The sequence below is a fragment of the Pelobates fuscus genome, chromosome 4 (assembly GCF_036172605.1).
Source record: "Pelobates fuscus isolate aPelFus1 chromosome 4, aPelFus1.pri, whole genome shotgun sequence".
Lineage (NCBI taxonomy): Eukaryota > Metazoa > Chordata > Amphibia > Anura > Pelobatidae > Pelobates > Pelobates fuscus.
The window spans coordinates 20756185-20769438 of record NC_086320.1 but is presented as its reverse complement, the minus strand read 5'-3'; the positions used below and the strand labels follow the sequence as shown (position 1 = coordinate 20769438).

General features: G+C 38.9%; 4 non-coding genes across 4 annotated transcripts; all 4 read right to left on the bottom strand.

The window, feature by feature from the left end:
* Nucleotides 1–1734: 1734 nt before the first annotated feature.
* Nucleotides 1735–1823, bottom strand: TRNAY-GUA (transfer RNA tyrosine (anticodon GUA)). Its single transcript is given in 2 exon segments — nucleotides 1735–1770; nucleotides 1787–1823. It is a non-coding gene; the product is annotated as a tRNA-Tyr (tRNA).
* Nucleotides 1824–3029: 1206 nt separating this feature from the next.
* Nucleotides 3030–3118, bottom strand: TRNAY-GUA (transfer RNA tyrosine (anticodon GUA)). The gene is given in 2 exon segments: nucleotides 3030–3065; nucleotides 3082–3118. It is a non-coding gene; the product is annotated as a tRNA-Tyr (tRNA).
* A 1961-nt stretch (nucleotides 3119–5079) lies between these two features.
* TRNAY-GUA (transfer RNA tyrosine (anticodon GUA)) lies at nucleotides 5080–5168 on the bottom strand. Its single transcript is given in 2 exon segments — nucleotides 5080–5115; nucleotides 5132–5168. It is a non-coding gene; the product is annotated as a tRNA-Tyr (tRNA).
* Nucleotides 5169–12739: 7571 nt separating this feature from the next.
* On the bottom strand, nucleotides 12740–12828 carry TRNAY-GUA (transfer RNA tyrosine (anticodon GUA)). The gene is given in 2 exon segments: nucleotides 12740–12775; nucleotides 12792–12828. It is a non-coding gene; the product is annotated as a tRNA-Tyr (tRNA).
* Nucleotides 12829–13254: the final 426 nt, after the last annotated feature.

The window sequence follows — 13254 nt, the reverse complement described above, 5'->3', positions numbered from 1 at the left end:
GTATGCACCACATTCACATAAAACTTACATTTTCAGAATCAACATACTCCAAATACAAACATAAGTCATCTCCAAAGACAGATGCAAAACTCCATTAAGCACATGGCAGTAAAAAGACAGTAAAATACACAAGGTTACATTTATTACATAAAATACAGACATGCAACATACAGTCCTCTGCTCTACAAGAGAGAAAAACACATGTCCTTCGAGCCAGAATTGAACCAGCGACCTAAGGATTGCTATCAAATACCAACTACAGTCCTCCGCTCTACCAGCTGAGCTATCGAAGGTAATTTGAGAGTTAACTCAATGTCAAAGTAGGAAATTTTTGAAGAATTAGGTAAGCAGTTAAACATTTTGCAACATGCTGCTGTGGCAATGACATCCAGGTAAACAAAAAGTTCAACTAAGCACCCTTCATTTAAAAGAAGAAGCAGCCACTGGAGAATGCGGGCATCGATCCCGCTACCTCTCACATGCTAAGCGAGCGCTCTACCATTTGAGCTAATCCCCCACTTTTCCGCTCTCATATTTTGTAATGGCACCCTGGGCATAAAGGGGGGCCATTACAAAATGGGTAATGTAATTATCAAAAGCAGAGAAATACAGTTTTTCCACATTATTCATAACTTTAAAAGTATGCATCACATTCACATAAAACTTACATTTTCAGAATCAGCATACTCCAAATACAAACATACGTCAAAATCAAACAAATTGGTCCAGTGGTTCAAAAGATAGATCATAGTCCTTTGTGACCAAATGAAGCATGGCTTTTCTGCCCAAAACCAGTTCCACAGAGTCTTCTATCCTGGAGATAATTGGGAAGTAATCCAATTATCTCCAAGGACAGATGCAAAACTCCATTAAGCACATGGCAGTAAAAAGACAGTAAAATACACAAGGTTATATTTATTACATAAAATACAGACATGCAACATACAGTCCTCTGCTCTACAAGAGAGAAAAACACATGTCCTTCGAGCCAGAATTTAACCAGCGACCTAAGGATTGCTATCATATACCAACTACAGTCCTCCGCTCTACCAGCTGAGCTATCGAAGGTAATTTGTGAGTTCACTCAATGTCAAAGTAGGACATTTTTGAAGAATCAGGTAAGCAGTTAAACATTTTGCAACATGCTGCTGTGGCAATGACATCCAGGTAAACAAAAAGTTCAACTAAGCACCCTTCATTTAAAAGAAGAAGCATCGATCCCGCTACCTCTCACATGCTAAGCGAGCACTCTACCATTTGAGCTAATCCCCCACTATTCCGCTCTCATCTTTTGTAATGGCACCCTGGGCATAAAGGGGTGCCATTACAAAATGGGTAATGTAATTATCACAAGCAGAGAAATACAGTTTTTCCACATTATTCATAACTTTAAAAGTATGCATCACATTCACATAAAACTTACATTTTCAGAATCAGCATACTCCAAATACAAACATACGTCAAAATCATACAAATTGGTCCAGTGGTTCAAAAGATAGATCGTAGTCCTTTGTGACCAAATGAAGCATGGCTTTTCTGCCCCAAACCAGTTCCACAGAGTCTTCTATCCTGGAGATAATTGGGAAGTAATCCAATTATCTCCAAGGACAGATGCAAAACTCCATTAAGCACATGGCAGTAAAAAGACAGTAAAATACACAAGGTTACATTTATTACATAAAATACAGACATGCAACATACAGTCCTCTGCTCTACAAGAGAGAAAAACAAATGTCCTTCGAGCCGGAATTGAACCAGCGACCTAAGGATTGCTATCATATACCAACTACAGTCCTCCGCTCTACCAGCTGAGCTATCGAAGGTAATTTGTGAGTTCACTCAATGTCAAAGTAGGACATTTTTGAAGAATCAGGTAAGCAGTTAAACATTTTGCAACATGCTGCTGTGGCAATGACATCCAGGTAAACAAAAAGTTCAACTAAGCACCCTTCATTTAAAAGAAGAAGCATCGATCCCGCTACCTCTCACATGCTAAGCGAGCACTCTACCATTTGAGCTAATCCCCCACTATTCCGCTCTCATCTTTTGTAATGGCACCCTGGGCATAAAGGGGTGCCATTACAAAATGGGTAATGTAATTATCACAAGCAGAGAAATACAGTTTTTCCACATTATTCATAACTTTAAAAGTATGCATCACATTCACATAAAACTTACATTTTCAGAATCAGCATACTCCAAATACAAACATACGTCAAAATCATACAAATTGGTCCAGTGGTTCAAAAGATAGATCGTAGTCCTTTGTGACCAAATGAAGCATGGCTTTTCTGCCCAAAACCAGTTCCACAGAGTCTTCTATCCTGGAGATAATTGGGAAGTAATCCAATTATCTCCAAGGACAGATGCAAAACTCCATTAAGCACATGGCAGTAAAAAGACAGTAAAATACACAAGGTTACATTTATTACATAAAATACAGACATTCAACATACAGTCTAAGCACCCTTCATTTAAAAGAAGAAGCAGCCACTGGAGAATGCGGGCATCGATCCCGCTACCTCTCACATGCTAAGCGAGCACTCTACCATTTGAGCTAATCCCCCACTATTCCGCTCTCATCTTTTGTAATGGCACCCTGGGCATAAAGGGGTGCCATTACAAAATGGGTAATGTAATTATCACAAGCAGAGAAATACAGTTTTTCCACATTATTCATAACTTTAAAAGTATGCATCACATTCACATAAAACTTACATTTTCAGAATCAGCATACTCCAAATACAAACATACGTCAAAATCATACAAATTGGTCCAGTGGTTCAAAAGATAGATCGTAGTCCTTTGTGACCAAATGAAGCATGGCTTTTCTGCCCCAAACCAGTTCCACAGAGTCTTCTATCCTGGAGATAATTGGGAAGTAATCCAATTATCTCCAAGGACAGATGCAAAACTCCATTAAGCACATGGCAGTAAAAAGACAGTAAAATACACAAGGTTACATTTATTACATAAAATACAGACATGCAACATACAGTCCTCTGCTCTACAAGAGAGAAAAACAAATGTCCTTCGAGCCGGAATTGAACCAGCGACCTAAGGATTGCTATCATATACCAACTACAGTCCTCCGCTCTACCAGCTGAGCTATCGAAGGTAATTTGTGAGTTCACTCAATGTCAAAGTAGGACATTTTTGAAGAATCAGGTAAGCAGTTAAACATTTTGCAACATGCTGCTGTGGCAATGACATCCAGGTAAACAAAAAGTTCAACTAAGCACCCTTCATTTAAAAGAAGAAGCATCGATCCCGCTACCTCTCACATGCTAAGCGAGCACTCTACCATTTGAGCTAATCCCCCACTATTCCGCTCTCATCTTTTGTAATGGCACCCTGGGCATAAAGGGGTGCCATTACAAAATGGGTAATGTAATTATCACAAGCAGAGAAATACAGTTTTTCCACATTATTCATAACTTTAAAAGTATGCATCACATTCACATAAAACTTACATTTTCAGAATCAGCATACTCCAAATACAAACATACGTCAAAATCATACAAATTGGTCCAGTGGTTCAAAAGATAGATCGTAGTCCTTTGTGACCAAATGAAGCATGGCTTTTCTGCCCAAAACCAGTTCCACAGAGTCTTCTATCCTGGAGATAATTGGGAAGTAATCCAATTATCTCCAAGGACAGATGCAAAACTCCATTAAGCACATGGCAGTAAAAAGACAGTAAAATACACAAGGTTACATTTATTACATAAAATACAGACATTCAACATACAGTCTAAGCACCCTTCATTTAAAAGAAGAAGCAGCCACTGGAGAATGCGGGCATCGATCCTGCTACCTCTCACATGCTAAGCGAGCGCTCTACCATTTGAGCTAATCCCCCACTTTTCCGCTCTCATCTTTTGTAATGGCACCCTGGGCATAAAGGGGTGCCATTACAAAATGGGTAATGTAATTATCACAAGCAGAGAAATACAGTTTTTCCACATTATTCATAACTTTAAAAGTATGCATCACATTCACATAAAACTTACATTTCCAGAATCAGCATACTCCAAATACAAACATAGGTCAGAATCATACAAATTGGTCCAGTGGTTCAAAAGATAGATCATAGTCCTTTGTGACCAAATGAAGCATGGCTTTTCTGCCCAAAACCAGTTCCACAGAGTCTTCTATCCTGGAGATAATTGGGAAGTAATCCAATTATCTCCAAGGACAGATGCAAAACTCCATTAAGCACATGGCAGTAAAAAGACAGTAAAATACACAAGGTTATATTTATTACATAAAATACAGACATGCAACATACAGTCCTCTGCTCTACAAGAGAGAAAAACACATGTCCTTCGAGCCAGAATTTAACCAGCGACCTAAGGATTGCTATCATATACCAACTACAGTCCTCCGCTCTACCAGCTGAGCTATCGAAGGTAATTTGTGAGTTCACTCAATGTCAAAGTAGGACATTTTTGAAGAATCAGGTAAGCAGTTAAACATTTTGCAACATGCTGCTGTGGCAATGACATCCAGGTAAACAAAAAGTTCAACTAAGCACCCTTCATTTAAAAGAAGAAGCATCGATCCCGCTACCTCTCACATGCTAAGCGAGCACTCTACCATTTGAGCTAATCCCCCACTATTCCGCTCTCATCTTTTGTAATGGCACCCTGGGCATAAAGGGGTGCCATTACAAAATGGGTAATGTAATTATCACAAGCAGAGAAATACAGTTTTTCCACATTATTCATAACTTTAAAAGTATGCATCACATTCACATAAAACTTACATTTTCAGAATCAGCATACTCCAAATACAAACATACGTCAAAATCATACAAATTGGTCCAGTGGTTCAAAAGATAGATCGTAGTCCTTTGTGACCAAATGAAGCATGGCTTTTCTGCCCAAAACCAGTTCCACAGAGTCTTCTATCCTGGAGATAATTGGGAAGTAATCCAATTATCTCCAAGGACAGATGCAAAACTCCATTAAGCACATGGCAGTAAAAAGACAGTAAAATACACAAGGTTACATTTATTACATAAAATACAGACATGCAACATACAGTCCTCTGCTCTACAAGAGAGAAAAACAAATGTCCTTCGAGCCGGAATTGAACCAGCGACCTAAGGATTGCTATCATATACCAACTACAGTCCTCCGCTCTACCAGCTGAGCTATCGAAGGTAATTCGTGAGTTCACTCAATGTCAAAGTAGGACATTTTTGAAGAATCAGGTAAGCAGTTAAACATTTTGCAACATGCTGCTGTGGCAATGACATCCAGGTAAACAAAAAGTTCAACTAAGCACCCTTCATTTAAAAGAAGAAGCATCGATCCCGCTACCTCTCACATGCTAAGCGAGCACTCTACCATTTGAGCTAATCCCCCACTTTTCCGCTCTCATCTTTTGTAATGGCACCCTGGGCATAAAGGGGTGCCATTACAAAATGGGTAATGTAATTATCACAAGCAGAGAAATACAGTTTTTCCACATTATTCATAACTTTAAAAGTATGCATCACATTCACATAAAACTTACATTTTCAGAATCAGCATACTCCAAATACAAACATAGGTCAGAATCATACAAATTGGTCCAGTGGTTCAAAAGATAGATCGTAGTCCTTTGTGACCAAATGAAGCATGGCTTTTCTGCCCAAAACCAGTTCCACAGAGTCTTCTATCCTGGAGATAATTGGGAAGTAATCCAATTATCTCCAAGTACAGATGCAAAACTCCATTAAGCACATGGCAGTAAAAAGACAGTAAAATACACAAGGTTACATTTATTACATAAAATACAGACATGCAACATACAGTCCTCTGCTCTACAAGAGAGAAAAACAAATGTCCTTCGAGACGGAATTGAACCAGCGACCTAAGGATTGCTATCATATACCAACTACAGTCCTCCGCTCTACCAGCTGAGCTATCGAAGGTAATTCGTGAGTTCACTCAATGTCAAAGTAGGACATTTTTGAAGAATCAGGTAAGCAGTTAAACATTTTGCAACATGCTGCTGTGGCAATGACATCCAGGTAAACAAAAAGTTCAACTAAGCACCCTTCATTTAAAAGAAGAAGCATCGATCCCGCTACCTCTCACATGCTAAGCGAGCACTCTACCATTTGAGCTAATCCCCCACTTTTCCGCTCTCATTTTTTGTAATGGCACCCTGGGCATAAAGGGGTGCCATTACAAAATGGGTAATGTAATTATCACAAGCAGAGAAATACAGTTTTTCCACATTATTCATAACTTTAAAAGTATGCATCACATTCACATAAAACTTAAATTTTCAGAATCAGCATACTCCAAATACAAACATACGTCAAAATCATACAAATTGGTCCAGTGGTTCAAAAGATAGATCGTAGTCCTTTGTGACCAAATGAAGCATGGCTTTTCTGCCCAAAACCAGTTCCACAGAGTCTTCTATCCTGGAGATAATTGGGAAGTAATCCAATTATCTCCAAGGACAGATGCAAAACTCCATTAAGCACATGGCAGTAAAAAGACAGTAAAATACACAAGGTTACATTTATTACATAAAATACAGACATGCAACATACAGTCCTCTGCTCTACAAGAGAGAAAAACAAATGTCCTTCGAGACGGAATTGAACCAGCAACCTAAGGATTGCTATCATATACCAACTACAGTCCTCCGCTCTACCAGCTGAGCTATCGAAGGTAATTCGTGAGTTCACTCAATGTCAAAGTAGGACATTTTTGAAGAATCAGGTAAGCAGTTAAACATTTTGCAACATGCTGCTGTGGCAATGACATCCAGGTAAACAAAAAGTTCAACTAAGCACCCTTCATTTAAAAGAAGAAGCATCGATCCCGCTACCTCTCACATGCTAAGCGAGCACTCTACCATTTGAGCTAATCCCCCACTTTTCCGCTCTCATTTTTTGTAATGGCACCCTGGGCATAAAGGGGTGCCATTACAAAATGGGTAATGTAATTATCACAAGCAGAGAAATACAGTTTTTCCACATTATTCATAACTTTAAAAGTATGCATCACATTCACATAAAACTTACATTTTCAGAATCAGCATACTCCAAATACAAACATACGTCAAAATCATACAAATTGGTCCAGTGGTTCAAAAGATAGATCGTAGTCCTTTGTGACCAAATGAAGCATGGCTTTTCTGCCCAAAACCAGTTCCACAGAGTCTTCTATCCTGGAGATAATTGGGAAGTAATCCAATTATCTCCAAGGACAGATGCAAAACTCCATTAAGCACATGGCAGTAAAAAGACAGTAAAATACACAAGTTTACATTTATTACATAAAATACAGACATGCAACATACAGTCCTCTGCTCTACAAGAGAGAAAAACAAATGTCCTTCGAGACGGAATTGAACCAGCGACCTAAGGATTGCTATCATATACCAACTACAGTCCTCCGCTCTACCAGCTGAGCTATCGAAGGTAATTTGTGAGTTCACTCAATGTCAAAGTAGGACATTTTTGAAGAATCAGGTAAGCAGTTAAACATTTTGCAACATGCTGCTGTGGCAATGACATCCAGGTAAACAAAAAGTTCAACTAAGCACCCTTCATTTAAAAGAAGAAGCATCGATCCCGCTACCTCTCACATGCTAAGCGAGCACTCTACCATTTGAGCTAATCCCCCACTTTTCCGCTCTCATCTTTTGTAATGGCACCCTGGGCATAAAGGGGTGCCATTACAAAATGGGTAATGTAATTATCACAAGCAGAGAAATACAGTTTTTCCACATTATTCATAACTTTAAAAGTATGCATCACATTCACATAAAACTTACATTTTCAGAATCAGCATACTCCAAATACAAACATAGGTCAGAATCATACAAATTGGTCCAGTGGTTCAAAAGATAGATCGTAGTCCTTTGTGACCAAATGAAGCATGGCTTTTCTGCCCAAAACCAGTTCCACAGAGTCTTCTATCCTGGAGATAATTGGGAAGTAATCCAATTATCTCCAAGGACAGATGCAAAACTCCATTAAGCACATGGCAGTAAAAAGACAGTAAAATACACAAGGTTACATTTATTACATAAAATACAGACATTCAACATACAGTCTAAGCACCCTTCATTTAAAAGAAGAAGCAGCCACTGGAGAATGCGGGCATCGATCCTGCTACCTCTCACATGCTAAGCGAGCGCTCTACCATTTGAGCTAATCCCCCACTTTTCCACTCTCATCGTTTGTAATGGCACCCTGGGCATAAAGGGGTGCCATTACAAAATGGGTAATGTAATTATCACAAGCAGAGAAATACAGTTTTTCCACATTATTCATAACTTTAAAAGTATGCATCACATTCACATAAAACTTACATTTTCAGAATCAGCATACTCCAAATACAAACATAGGTCAGAATCATACAAATTGGCCCAGTGGTTCAAAAGATAGATCATAGTCCTTTGTGACCAAATGAAGCATGGCTTTTCTGCCCAAAACCAGTTCCACAGAGTCTTCTATCCTGGAGATAATTGGGAAGTAATCCAATTATCTCCAAGGACAGATGCAAAACTCCATTAAGCACATGGCAGTAAAAAGACAGTAAAATACACAAGGTTATATTTATTACATAAAATACAGACATGCAACATACAGTCCTCTGCTCTACAAGAGAGAAAAACACATGTCCTTCGAGCCAGAATTTAACCAGCGACCTAAGGATTGCTATCATATACCAACTACAGTCCTCCGCTCTACCAGCTGAGCTATCGAAGGTAATTTGTGAGTTCACTCAATGTCAAAGTAGGACATTTTTGAAGAATCAGGTAAGCAGTTAAACATTTTGCAACATGCTGCTGTGGCAATGACATCCAGGTAAACAAAAAGTTCAACTAAGCACCCTTCATTTAAAAGAAGAATCATCGATCCCGCTACCTCTCACATGCTAAGCGAGCACTCTACCATTTGAGCTAATCCCCCACTATTCCGCTCTCATCTTTTGTAATGGCACCCTGGGCATAAAGGGGTGCCATTACAAAATGGGTAATGTAATTATCACAAGCAGAGAAATACAGTTTTTCCACATTATTCATAACTTTAAAAGTATGCATCACATTCACATAAAACTTACATTTTCAGAATCAGCATACTCCAAATACAAACATACGTCAAAATCATACAAATTGGTCCAGTGGTTCAAAAGATAGATCGTAGTCCTTTGTGACCAAATGAAGCATGGCTTTTCTGCCCAAAACCAGTTCCACAGAGTCTTCTATCCTGGAGATAATTGGGAAGTAATCCAATTATCTCCAAGGACAGATGCAAAACTCCATTAAGCACATGGCAGTAAAAAGACAGTAAAATACACAAGGTTACATTTATTACATAAAATACAGACATTCAACATACAGTCCTCTGCTCTACAAGAGAGAAAAGCAAATGTCCTTCGAGCCAGAATTGAACCAGCGACCTAAGGATTGCTATCATATACCAACTACAGTCCTCCGCTCTACCAGCTGAGCTATCGAAGGTAATTTGTGAGTTCACTCAATGTCAAAGTAGGACATTTTTGAAGAATCGGGTAAGCAGTTAAACATTTTGCAACATGCTGCTGTGGCAATGACATCCAGGTAAACAAAAAGTTCAACTAAGCACCCTTCATTTAAAAGAAGAAGCATCGATCCCGCTACCTCTCACATGCTAAGCGAGCACTCTACCATTTGAGCTAATCCCCCACTATTCCGCTCTCATCTTTTGTAATGGCACCCTGGGCATAAAGGGGTGCCATTACAAAATGGGTAATGTAATTATCACAAGCAGAGAAATACAGTTTTTCCACATTATTCATAACTTTAAAAGTATGCATCACATTCACATAAAACTTACATTTTCAGAATCAGCATACTCCAAATACAAACATACGTCAAAATCATACAAATTGGTCCAGTGGTTCAAAAGATAGATCGTAGTCCTTTGTGACCAAATGAAGCATGGCTTTTCTGCCCAAAACCAGTTCCACAGAGTCTTCTATCCTGGAGATAATTGGGAAGTAATCCAATTATCTCCAAGGACAGATGCAAAACTCCATTAAGCACATGGCAGTAAAAAGACAGTAAAATACACAAGGTTACATTTATTACATAAAATACAGACATTCAACATACAGTCTAAGCACCCTTCATTTAAAAGAAGAAGCAGCCACTGGAGAATGCGGGCATCGATCCTGCTACCTCTCACATGCTAAGCGAGCGCTCTACCATTTGAGCTAATCCCCCACTTTTCCGCTCTCATCTTTTGTAATGGCACCCTGGGCATAAAGGGGTGCCATTACAAAATGGGTAATGTAATTATCACAAGCAGAGAAATACAGTTTTTCCACATTATTCATAACTTTAAAAGTATGCATCACATTCACATAAAACTTACATTTCCAGAATCAGCATACTCCAAATACAAACATAGGTCAGAATCATACAAATTGGTCCAGTGGTTCAAAAGATAGATCATAGTCCTTTGTGACCAAATGAAGCATGGCTTTTCTGCCCAAAACCAGTTCCACAGAGTCTTCTATCCTGGAGATAATTGGGAAGTAATCCAATTATCTCCAAGGACAGATGCAAAACTCCATTAAGCACATGGCAGTAAAAAGACAGTAAAATACACAAGGTTATATTTATTACATAAAATACAGACATGCAACATACAGTCCTCTGCTCTACAAGAGAGAAAAACACATGTCCTTCGAGCCAGAATTGAACCAGCGACCTAAGGATTGCTATCATATACCAACTACAGTCCTCCGCTCTACCAGCTGAGCTATCGAAGGTAATTTGTGAGTTCACTCAATGTCAAAGTAGGACATTTTTGAAGAATCGGGTAAGCAGTTAAACATTTTGCAACATGCTGCTGTGGCAATGACATCCAGGTAAACAAAAAGTTCAACTAAGCACCCTTCATTTAAAAGAAGAAGCATCGATCCCGCTACCTCTCACATGCTAAGCGAGCACTCTACCATTTGAGCTAATCCCCCACTATTCCGCTCTCATCTTTTGTAATGGCACCCTGGGCATAAAGGGGTGCCATTACAAAATGGGTAATGTAATTATCACAAGCAGAGAAATACAGTTTTTCCACATTATTCATAACTTTAAAAGTATGCATCACATTCACATAAAACTTACATTTTCAGAATCAGCATACTCCAAATACAAACATACGTCAAAATCATACAAATTGGTCCAGTGGTTCAAAAGATAGATCGTAGTCCTTTGTGACCAAATGAAGCATGGCTTTTCTGCCCAAAACCAGTTCCACAGAGTCTTCTATCCTGGAGATAATTGGGAAGTAATCCAATTATCTCCAAGGACAGATGCAAAACTCCATTAAGCACATGGCAGTAAAAAGACAGTAAAATACACAAGGTTACATTTATTACATAAAATACAGACATTCAACATACAGTCTAAGCACCCTTCATTTAAAAGAAGAAGCAGCCACTGGAGAATGCGGGCATCGATCCTGCTACCTCTCACATGCTAAGCGAGCGCTCTACCATTTGAGCTAATCCCCCACTTTTCCGCTCTCATCTTTTGTAATGGCACCCTGGGCATAAAGGGGTGCCATTACAAAATGGGTAATGTAATTATCACAAGCAGAGAAATACAGTTTTTCCACATTATTCATAACTTTAAAAGTATGCATCACATTCACATAAAACTTACATTTCCAGAATCAGCATACTCCAAATACAAACATAGGTCAGAATCATACAAATTGGTCCAGTGGTTCAAAAGATAGATCATAGTCCTTTGTGACCAAATGAAGCATGGCTTTTCTGCCCAAAACCAGTTCCACAGAGTCTTCTATCCTGGAGATAATTGGGAAGTAATCCAATTATCTCCAAGGACAGATGCAAAACTCCATTAAGCACATGGCAGTAAAAAGACAGTAAAATACACAAGGTTATATTTATTACATAAAATACAGACATGCAACATACAGTCCTCTGCTCTACAAGAGAGAAAAACACATGTCCTTCGAGCCAGAATTTAACCAGCGACCTAAGGATTGCTATCATATACCAACTACAGTCCTCCGCTCTACCAGCTGAGCTATCGAAGGTAATTTGTGAGTTCACTCAATGTCAAAGTAGGACATTTTTGAAGAATCAGGTAAGCAGTTAAACATTTTGCAACATGCTGCTGTGGCAATGACATCCAGGTAAACAAAAAGTTCAACTAAGCACCCTTCATTTAAAAGAAGAAGCATCGATCCCGCTACCTCTCACATGCTAAGCGAGCACTCTACCATTTGAGCTAATCCCCCACTATTCCGCTCTCATCTTTTGTAATGGCACCCTGGGCATAAAGGGGTGCCATTACAAAATGGGTAATGTAATTATCACAAGCAGAGAAATACAGTTTTTCCACATTATTCATAACTTTAAAAGTATGCATCACATTCACATAAAACTTACATTTTCAGAATCAGCATACTCCAAATACAAACATACGTCAAAATCATACAAATTGGTCCAGTGGTTCAAAAGATAGATCGTAGTCCTTTGTGACCAAATGAAGCATGGCTTTTCTGCCCAAAACCAGTTCCACAGAGTCTTCTATCCTGGAGATAATTGGGAAGTAATCCAATTATCTCCAAGGACAGATGCAAAACTCCATTAAGCACATGGCAGTAAAAAGACAGTAAAATACACAAGGTTACATTTATTACATAAAATACAGACATGCAACATACAGTCCTCTGCTCTACAAGAGAGAAAAACAAATGTCCTTCGAGCCGGAATTGAACCAGCGACCTAAGGATTGCTATCATATACCAACTACAGTCCTCCGCTCTACCAGCTGAGCTATCGAAGGTAATTCGTGAGTTCACTCAATGTCAAAGTAGGACATTTTTGAAGAATCAGGTAAGCAGTTAAACATTTTGCAACATGCTGCTGTGGCAATGACATCCAGGTAAACAAAAAGTTCAACTAAGCACCCTTCATTTAAAAGAAGAAGCATCGATCCCGCTACCTCTCACATGCTAAGCGAGCACTCTACCATTTGAGCTAATCCCCCACTTTTCCGCTCTCATCTTTTGTAATGGCACCCTGGGCATAAAGGGGTGCCATTACAAAATGGGTAATGTAATTATCACAAGCAGAGAAATACAGTTTTTCCACATTATTCATAACTTTAAAAGTATGCATCACATTCACATAAAACTTACATTTTCAGAATCAGCATACTCCAAATACAAACATAGGTCAGAATCATACAAATTGGTCCAGTGGTTCAAAA